Source organism: Giraffa tippelskirchi, chromosome 8, assembly GCF_054371585.1.
Source record: "Giraffa tippelskirchi isolate mGirTip1 chromosome 8, T2T-mGirTip1v1.2.pri, whole genome shotgun sequence".
Classification (NCBI taxonomy): Eukaryota; Metazoa; Chordata; class Mammalia; order Artiodactyla; family Giraffidae; genus Giraffa; species Giraffa tippelskirchi.
Window position 1 is genome coordinate 59,401,669 of NC_137282.1, and position 10,592 is coordinate 59,412,260.

At 46.0% G+C, this 10,592-nt stretch overlaps 1 long non-coding RNA gene across 1 annotated transcript in view; it reads right to left on the bottom strand.

Annotated features, from left to right (window-relative positions):
• The window catches only part of LOC145516308 (uncharacterized), a 36,119-nt gene extending 25,667 nt beyond the window's left edge, over nt 1–10,452 (bottom strand). The window contains exons 1-4 of the long non-coding RNA XR_014061289.1: nt 10,244–10,452; nt 8,490–8,611; nt 7,088–8,171; nt 1,792–1,865 (exon numbers count right to left, since the gene is read on the bottom strand). This is a non-coding gene — a long non-coding RNA (uncharacterized LOC145516308). The remainder of the gene's footprint in view (nt 1–1,791; nt 1,866–7,087; nt 8,172–8,489; nt 8,612–10,243) is intronic.
• Nucleotides 10,453–10,592: the final 140 nt, after the last annotated feature.

Below are 10,592 nucleotides of genomic sequence, written 5' to 3' on the forward strand. Positions count from 1 at the left end.
AGCACTCCAGGCCTCCCTGTCCATCACCAGCTCCTATAGCTTACTCAAACTCATGTCCACTGAGTCGATGATGCCATCCAAACATCTCGTCCTCTGTCGTCCCCTTCTCCTCCCACCTTCATTCTTTCCCAACATCAGAGTCTTTTCCAATGAGTCAGCTCTTCACATCAGGTGGCCAAAGTACTGTAGTTTCACCTTCAGCACCAGTCCTTTCAATGAATATTCAGGACTGATTTCCTTTAGAATGGACTGGTTGGATCTCCTTGCAGTCCAAGGGACTCTCGAGAGTCTTCTCGAACACCACAGTTCAAAAGCATCAATTCTTCTGCTCTCAGCTTTCTTTATAGTCCAACTCTCGCTACCATACATGACTACTGGAAAAACCGTAGCCTTGACTAGACAGACCTTTGCTGGCAAAGTAATGTCTCTGTTTTTTTAATATGCTGTCTAGATTGGTCATAACTTTTCTTCCAAAGAGCAAGCATCTTTTAATTTCATGGCTGCACTCACCGTCTGCAGTGATTTTGGAGCCCAGAAAATAAAGGTTGGAAAACCCAAAAGAGAGATGTCTATTTATACTAAGACAACACCAGCTCCTTTAAACATAAGCACCCAGTTCTCACCGCACAGCACAATGAAAGTTCATTTCGCACTCACATCTTGGTGCAATAACAGGGTCTTGTGGTGGAGCACTTTTCACAGGTCCCTTCAGGTTTCCCACCCCTTTTGAGTCCCCTCTGCTTCCTCAGAGCACTATGCATTCAATCCATGGAGGGGCAGGGAAAGACGACATCTCATGGGAGAGTTCCTGGAAATGATGGGAGCCCTTGGCACTCAGCCACAAGGCCACACTTTCCTGCAGGAAACGACTTCTGGTCCCACATCCCAAAAGAAGAGGCTCCAGGTTCAGGCAGCATCCAACCTGTCCCCGCCAGACCAACCAGCCTCTCTAACAGGTCGTGCACATTTCTGTGATGAATACAAAGAGAATTCTAAAGTTGGGAGAACTGAAAAACATCGACACCCTCTCATCAGACAGGAGAGGAAAATTAGTCCTGAAATATCTGCCTTTGAATAAACAGCAAGTAAAGGGCCAGGGACCTACCTCAGAACCCTGGCCTCATAGTTTAGGTCCTGTTTCATAGTCTAGTGCATGCAATTTCTGAGCATTCTGCACACCTTGGAAATACTGTTACATAAACAGCAGGCTGCATGCTACGTCATTTCAGCTGTATCCTACTCTGTGCCACCCTATGGACCATAGCCCACCAGGCTCCTCTGTCCATGGGATTCTCCAGGCAAGAATACTGGAGTGGGGTGCCATTTCCTTCTCTAGAGGATCTTCCTGCAACCCAGGGTTTGAACCCACATCTCTTCTATCTCCTGCTTTGGCAGGTGGGTTCTTTACCACTAGCGTGGGAAGCCCAAATAGCAGGCTGCGTGGCAGCTGTTTACTTTAGCAATAATAATGACAGCAACAATAAATTACCTTTACTCAAAGGAAATAGTCTTAGATATCTTAGAAACAACTTTTCTGCAAAAATATTGGAGAACAAGAGGCCTTGCTCCTCCTGGAGGCATGTCTATTCATCACAAAACACACCTGTGTCTGCAAAATTCCTGAGAAACTCATTCAGCTTTGGAAAGAATAACCAGCGTGTCTGTTTCACCCAGATGCTCCTTGGAAGCAGACTCTAGTAACACTTTCCTGCTTCCAAATATACCAGATCTACTTTCCACAACTGCTGGAAACATGGAGAGTTGGATGAGGAAAAAAAAATCTGTACTCACATATGAGGGCCAGCTGGTTCTTTTATAGCTGTAAGGTCTGGGCTTCCCAGGTGGTGCAGCGGTAAAGAGTCTGCCTGCCCGTTGCAAGAGACAAAAGTTCGAACCCTGGGTCAGGAAGATCTCCTGGAGGAGGAAATGGCAACCCTCTCCAGTATTCTTGCCTGGGAAATTTCATGGACAGAGGAGTCGGGTTAGCTACAGTCCCTGAGGCCACAAAGATTTGGGAGCATACACCCACATGTAAAGATATGGAAGCAATAAATCTTAATACTACCCTCCAAGTAACAACTAAGATGACACTATGTTGTTGTTCACTTGCTCAGTCATGTCCGACTCTTTGCAACCCCATAAACTGCAGCAGGCCAGGCTTCCCTGTCCTTCTCCATCTCCCGATGCTTGCTCAAACTCATGTTCGTTGAATTTGTGATGCCATCCAACCATCTCATCCTCTGTTGTCCCCTTCTCCTCCTGCCTTCAACCTTTCCCAGCATCAGGGTCTTTTCCAGTGAGTCAGCCCTTTGAATCAGGTGGCTAAAGTGTTGGAATTTCAGCTTTAGCATGTGTCCTTACAATGAATATTCAGGGTTGATTTCCTTTAGGATTGATGGTTGGATCTCCTTGCAGTTCAAGGGACTCTCAAGTCTTCTCCAGCACCACAGTTCAGAAGCATCAATTCTTCAGGGCTCAGCCTTCTTCAGGGCTCAGCCTTCTTCATGGTCCAGCTCTCACATCCATACATGACTACTAGAAAAACCATAGCTTTGACTAGACGGACCTTTGTTGGCAAAGTAACATCTCTACTTTTTAATATGCTATCTATGATTTTCTATGCTATCTTTTCTTCCAAAGAACAAGGGTCTTTAATTTCACAGCTGCAGTCACAGTCCGCAGTGACTTTGGAGCCCAAGAAAATAAAGTCTGTCTCTGTTTCCATTGTTCCCCCACCTATTTGCCATGGAGTGATGGGACTGGATGCCATGATCTTAGTCTTTTGAATGTTAAGCTTTAAGCCAGCTTTTTCACTCTCCTCTTTCACTTTCATCAAGAGGCTCTTTTGTTCCTCTTTGATTTCTGCTGTAAGAGTGGTGTCATCTGCATATCTGAGGTTACTGATATTTCTTCCAGCAATCTTGATTCCAGCTTGGGCTTCATCCAGCTGAGCATTTCTCATGATGTACTCTGCATACAAGTTAAATAAGCAGGGTGACAATATACAGCCTTGATGTACTCCTTTCCCAGTTTGGAACCAGTCTGTAGTTCCATGTCTGGTTCTAACTGTTGCTTCTTGACCTGCCTACAGATATCTCAGGAGGCAGACAAGGTGGTCTGGTATTCCCATCTCTTTAAGAATTTGCCACGGTTTGTTGTGATCCACAGTCAAAGACTTTAACGTAGTCAATGAAGCGGAAGTAGGTATTTTTCTAGAATTCTATTGCTTTTTCTATGATCCAACAGATCAATATGACACTAAAACCACAAAATTTCCATAGTAACCACTAAAACCTAATCAAATCTGTAGCTAGTACTTGTGTTTTGATTTTACGGTGTAGCTCTGTTGCTTATAATGGTTGTCTTTTGAATTTAGAAGGTTGAGCTGGTTGTTAGGAGGATGGTATAAGGAGATACACATGCGCGCGCGCGCACACACACACACACACACACACACACACAGTTGTGCAGATGGCCAAGAGACCCAGCAAGGTAGAGAAGGTAGAGCTACAGGAGTAGTGGTCTCAATGTGCAGAAGTGTGTTTCTTACTCAAGATCTGAAACCCTGTCCCTGAGGATGAGTCACTCTTCCCTAAGCAGGGATTCCAGGATGCATGCTCCTCCCTTCTTGAAAGGACTCATGACCCCCAAGGTGGCATGTTTGTCTATAGCAAGTCAGCAGTTGAAGCAAAAGTGTGGAGAGTCTTGGATGAGGGTCTTGAAGGCAAGGACTGAACGTATTACTAAGCACTGGACGTTCAACCTCACATCTCTTCAAACCTACCAGCTTATGCACAGTCACTGCTTCCTCTGGAGGAAGACAAGGGCTGATGACCCTTACAGGGTCTCATTCAACCCTGAAGTTCAGTGTTGAATCCACCAAGTTCAGTAATTGTTTGCTACAAGGGCAAGTAGGGTAAAAAAGTGAAACTGTTAGTCGCTCCTTTGACCTGACTTTTTGCGACCCCATGGACTGCAGCCCGCCAGGCTTCTCTGTCCACGGAATTCTTTTCAGGCAAGAATCCTGGTGTGGGTGGCTATTTCCTTCTCCAAGGGATCTTCCCCACCCAGGGATCAAACCCGGGTCTCCTGCACTGCAGACAGACTCTTTACCATCTGAGCCCCCACAGAACCCCGAGTAGGGTGATAGTCCTCCAAAACACAGAAATAGCTGTCGCCAATTTGAAAGCCTCCACGTCTCAGTCTAAGGAGGACAGGACAAGGAGAAGAATTTGAGGGCTGCTGCCAGGATGCACGGCGAGCCCCATGCTTAGTTTGGCTCAGGTAAGCGAGCGTCAGAGAGACCTGTGAATTTCTGAAAGCATTCTTCTGAGAAGTAAAATGAGGAAGGGCCAGCCGAGCCCCCGTGATTCTGAAATGTTCTTGCAAACAGTCCTCTGCTTCTCTGAGAACTGTCTTGGTTTCCTGAGGCGGTTGCACCCAGACGCATTTTCCCAGCAGAGACTCTGCCTTTGATCTGTGATGGGGCCACACTGCGCCCACGCTGCCTTCTCACCTGGAACCAGCTCAAGCATGTGCTCGGCGGATGGGCAAGAGCAGTTAGTGCATCTCGAGAGGGGAGGGGAGGCTGACAAAAGCATGCCCTCTCTGTGACACTCTCTATAATCATTTATAGATGGCATTCGTGAGTCAGGCATTGGGAGGCAGTTCCCATCCCCGGGTCAGGCTGTAAGTCACTTTCATCCTGCTTAAGAGTTTGCTTTTGTGAATTCTCAGACTAAACTATGCTCAACAACAAAGCCAACAGACACATACTAAGTAGAGCTGTTAAATGATGCAAATAACAGCCTATAGGCACTAGTTTATAAAACAACAAGACGGAACACTGGGATGATTTCAGAAGCGTGATTCATGAAGGGCGGCCATATTAAAATATGCTGTAAACTGAGAAAAGCCGCTCAAGAACCATGAGTTTCCCTGAGTCCTCGCATGATTGGCTCTACATCTGCTCGTCAATCAAAGAGCAGCAAGATATCTGGGTGCGTCAGGCCCCGTGCCCTCCATAATCCACCCTATTTAGATGCTAGGAGAGAGAATACTTCAGTTTGGTTATAGAACATGTAGTCATGAGGACAAGGATGTGGGTCCATCCATTTGCGTGGGTGACAACTCCAATTCACTTTCAAAGCAGAAAGGGAAATAGGTTCTTGGAGAGAGTTTGAGTTGCTGCCTTCTATCTTCATAGAATTTTCCAGATTCCTGGAAGCACACAGGCTGGTGGCCTACACAGCAAAGTTGGGTCACCTGTTCTGTTGTCATATTTATCTGGTTGGAGGTGAACAGGGCCATTGTGGGATATTTATTTGATAAATTGATTAATCAGTTTATCCCCAAACTTTTCTTTTTTAATAGAAATCATATGTTAAAAAAAATATTTTGGGGACTTCCCTGGTGGTCCAGTGATTAAGACTTCACCTTCCAATGCTGGGGACGCAGGTCCTATCCCTCGTGGGGGCACTAAAATCCCACACACCTTGCTGCCGAAAGACCAAATCATAAAACGTAAGCAATATTGTAACAAATTCAATGAAAACTTCAAAAATGAACTTCATCAAAACAAAACAAAGCAAAACAACTTTCAACATAAGAAGATAAAATAACAATTCAAACCGATAAGCACAAAGAAATCAAACAAAAGAAGAAGGCGGGATTTGGAAGACGACCACCACCCGCATCACCTCATGGGGGATTATCCACTGTCTCACTGCTCACTGAACCCAGGGTAGGCAAGGCACGCGCTGAGAAGCTGGAAGAACATGAGAGGTGCTATAAGAGCTGCAGACAAGCTTTATCCATTAGTGGCGGATGCAGCAGCAAGGCACAGACATGCTTTATTCCCTCGTGGCTGACGCCGATGCAAGGGCTTTTCAGGTGGTGCTTACATAGGTGTACAGAACAAAGGTGGCACATGGCCAAGCAAGTACATCATGACGCCTGTGCACATCACTATCAACCACCTCAGCTGTTACATAAGCATGGAAAGTCATCGTTTACAGAATGAACTGAGAGCGAGAGCGCGGGGGAGGGGGGAGGTGAGAGAGCCTGACCGTCACCATCTTGGCTAATTGCTCTTTCCCTACATCCATCTTTTAATGTTGAAAAAGTAAAGGCCTGAATTTCCAACATACACACCGTGGGAATCCAGTCCTTCTCCAGTCACCCCCAGGGCTTCTGTGACCCCGTCTTTCTCCTGGTTTCCTTCCCTAAAACTGATTCCTGCATCTGTTGAGTTCTCCTGTTCTGTGTGGGGGAGCCTAAGGCCACGCTCAGGCTTGAGGACTCACTATTGATAGGAGAGCTCCCAGCCCTTGGGGAAGCTGTTAGACACATAGTTACGGCTTATTTCCATGCACGGCTGTGGGGTAAGACGGGCACAGGGTGAAGAGACACGGTCCAACATCCAGAGAAAGCCCGAGAAGCCGCCAGGGGTCCTCTCCCTGTGGACGAGTGCGGTATCACCAGCCAGGGAAGCTCAGCTGACCCCGCGTCCAGGTTTCTCAGTGGGGCGCAGTCCCGGTGCCTGAAGTGCTTACACGTTGAGGGCTTTAGTTCTTCTGAATTTTTAGAATCTCTGTCCCAGGCCTGTCTTTGGGCTTGCTGTGTGGTTCTCACCACTTCATCCAGATTAGGGGGCAGGTCACTTTAGAGCAGAGCTTCCGAACCAGGAGCAGAGGGTTAGGAATACTCTTAGATGGGCAAACATCCAGCATTGCTCTTTTAAACGGCTTATGGCACGTGCATGCCAAGGTGCTTCAGCTGTGTCCCACTCTTTGTGACCCCATGGACTGTAGCCAGCCAGGCTCCTCTATCTGTGGGATTTCTCCAGGCAAGAATACTGGAGTGGGTTGCCATGCCCTCCTCCAGGGGATCTTCCCAACCCAAGGATCAAACCCAGGTCTCCCGAGGCTCCTGAATTGCTGGCAGCTTCTTTACCACTAGTACCACTTGGGGTAAATGGCTTATATGGCTTTATGCTTTTTTATCCCAGCGCCCTCTAGACTCACCCACACTCTTCAATGTGGGAACATCCCCTTTTTCTGCCTCTGTGGACAGTTTTCCTACCAACCTGGTCTTCATCCCTTCAGCTGGAAGGATACTCTGCAGGTGGGTGTTTTCAGTTCCTGGTCTGCGGCCAAGCAATCAGGTCACGCTGCAAAATCAACTGCGTAGGACTTGCTGGATTTTAGCCGCCATGAGAGGAGCCTCACTCCTGGAGCTGGACGTGGGGGTGGGCGTCCAGGGCCACTGTGAGAATTCTCAGGGATGCCAGGTCCCCACGTGCAGTGTGACATGTGGCACCTCAGCCACCTCCTTGGTGTGTTTCTAGGGGCACCGATTATAATTCCAGCTGCAAAAGGAGTCACAGGTGACCTAGGATAATTTCTCTGAGTTTGGGAGATTCTAAAAGGCTTGAAAGTGTCTGCAAAAGAAGTTGGAGAAGGACCGGCCTTCACTGTTGACTTCCATTGCTGAGGAGTCAGTAACGTGCTAACAAGGAAAATGCTTCTCAGAGAAGAAAATCAACAAGATGGGAAGAGTATGTTTTCCTGGAGGTTCCTCCTGAGCTCCTAGGATAGGACAGATATTTCAGAAGAAAAAGAGAAGAACAAAAGTAACAGCTTTATTGCTGTTATCACAGAATTACATAAGGTCTTTGTTTTTGAATCTCGCAGTGTGGTATCACCATTTTTCTCGCGTAGCTTTACAATATCCTGGGGAGACATAGGCAACTATGATGATGTGTACATAATGGATGAGAAAACTGAAACATAGACTGTTTCATTTAAAAGTCCCTGGTCAGCAATGAAAGTGAGAATAACGGCCATATTTACTCATTTCTAGGTCCTGAGAGCCACTTATTTAATAATAAAACAGTTTGCTATCCCCAGGAATCGAACACCGTGTTAGATGTAGGGGTGAGAGAGAAATCAGAGCCAGAAGAGCAAAAGATTCAGGCATGAAAATCAGTGTGAAAAGCTACAGTGTGATGTGTGCTACAATATTGATGTAGGCGTCAATTATTATTTACTGATTAATTGCCTCTACAGAAATATGTGGAGTGATGTGTACAGGTGATATGCATGGATGAGTAGGGGTGATAGAGCACAGAGAATGAAATATGAGATTCCTGTCTTCCTGGACCTTGCAACCTGGTAAAACAGGAAAAAAAAAAAAAAGACATATTAAAGCACAAATACTTAATTACCATGATCATACAGTGCTGTAAAGGATGAGGACAGGACCCGCTGGGAAATTTTATGAAGATTTCAGGCTGTAGGAACACAGGGGAAATTTTCTACTACAGGAACACAGGAGAAATTTTTTACTGTAGGAACACAGGGGAAATTTGTTACTGTTGAGAATGCAACAACATGATTGATATGAACTCTGTATTACTTTCTTCTACCATATCAATATCATTTTCAATTTCTGAAAGAGACTGAAAAAGAATGGAACAGTGAACAGACCTGAAAATCCAAGGACCTGCAGTCCGAGTCACCGCCTGGGGTATTTTAGACAAAGCATGAGGGATGGACTGGGAGGTTTTCAGGGTCTTCTCGGAATTCTTTTTCTGTTGTGTTTTCAAAATCTGTTTGTTGAACACACAAGCATTTGAAAAGGAACAGGTTAATTCACTCGAGTAATGTTTAACCTCACATCACAAATCGTCTCTAATAAACTCTTGAGCTGATGCCCTAAAGCCTGCATAGATGCACTCCCCAGCACACAGAGCACTGATGGTCTCCTGGAGAGCTTGGCCTCAAAGCGGTAAAATGACTAATATTGTAAATGGAGTGCTTATGTCTCTATTTGGGATGTTAGCATAGAAGGTGAAAGTGTTTGCCGCTTAGTCCGTGTCTGACTCTTTGCGACCCCATGGACTGTAGGCTGCCAGACTTCTCAGACAATGGAGTTTTCCAGGCAAGAATACTGGGGTGGGCTGCCATGCCTTTCTCCAGAGGATCTTCCCAATCCAGCTATCAAAGCCAGGTCTTCTGCATTGCAAGCAGATTCTTCACCATCTGAGCCACCAGGGAAGCCCTTGTTAGCATAAGGACTAGGTCTGAGTGCAGCTGAATACAGACATGTGATAAGTAAGAGTGCTGCAAAGAGGCAATCTCTCATCACTGACTACTCTTTGCACCGTGCTGGAGGAACCACAGCCTACCCATCCTCTACTGACTGCATTGTCCTCTGTGGACATCCTATGAGTTCCAAACACTCGGAAGGCAATGCCACCTGGAGCTTGCTCTTAATCAGTGCTATGTTAGAAGACTAATAGCCCCTCAACAATGTCCTTGAAACATATGAATCTCTTTGTGATGGAAGGTCACCCAAAAGGCCACAAGCTCTAAAAAAACATTGTCTCCCTTCAGGATCATGATGGTTCAGATGGTAATGTATCTGCCTGCAATGCAGGAGATGTGGGTTCCGTCCCTGGGTTGGAAGATTCCCTGGAGGAGGAAATGGCAACCCACTCCAGTGTTCTTGCTTGGAGAACCCCAAGCACAGAGGAGTCTGGTGGGCTACAGTCCACGGGGTCATGAAGGGCTGGACACGACTGAACACACATGCACAGTCCAGAGCATGATCTGTAACAAATTACTTTCTGGACTTGAAAGAATATTGAAAGCGTAGGAGTCAGTCTTTATCCTTGGTATACGTGAAAAACGGACTCCACTTTTTCTATTTTGCTGACAGTGTTTCACATTTCTATTTTCTGCGTCGGTCTTTCATGTGGCTGCTTCCAGTGCAATGGTTCAGTCCACTGGTGAGTGTGACGAGATCAGTGGTCCTCAGACTTCAGCCCAGAGGAGAATCACCTGGAGGCTCCTGAGGACAAAACCGTGGAGCCATGTCCCTGGGCTTTGTGATTCAGTCAACCTCGGGTATGTGCTAGTTTATAGGCGATGCTGCTACTACTGGTCTGGGGACCACACCCCGAGACACGCTGATCTAGACCACCTCCCCCTTGCTGCGGACCGTGTTTCCAGTGAGGTGTGGCGGGGATCACTCACTCCACTGTCTGCCATGTGAACAGAGATACCACGGGCTGCACAGATTATCTCCCCTCAGACTTCTGTAGTAACCCAACAAGAAACGGAGGCTCGCTATTGGGGACCACCAAAGCATTTAAACAAACAAACAAAAACAGAACCAATTCCTTGTCTTCCAGTTACATTTTAAATCTTAGAGCAAAAATAAATGTCTTGACTTTTACCTAGATTTGCACTGATATGATAGAAACAAAATTAATACTCGCTTGTGAGCGCTGACGCTTTCCTTAAACAAGTCTCACTAATATTGCCCACTTTCGCTTAACTCAAATCACAAATGAGTATCCCAAATTCCAAATTTCTCTAGAAGAATATTTTCTTAAATTTTAAGTTAAAAAAAATAATACTGAGATTGCTTGACCTGAATGACATTAACAAATCAACCACACACCCTATGAAAAAATGTGTGGACTCAGGAGTTAAAAGCTCACATTGCAGTATTATGAAGTCATGTTAAAACATAATCGACTCCACCCATTTCCCTCCTCTGCTAGGCTTCCGCCTTAGCTTAAC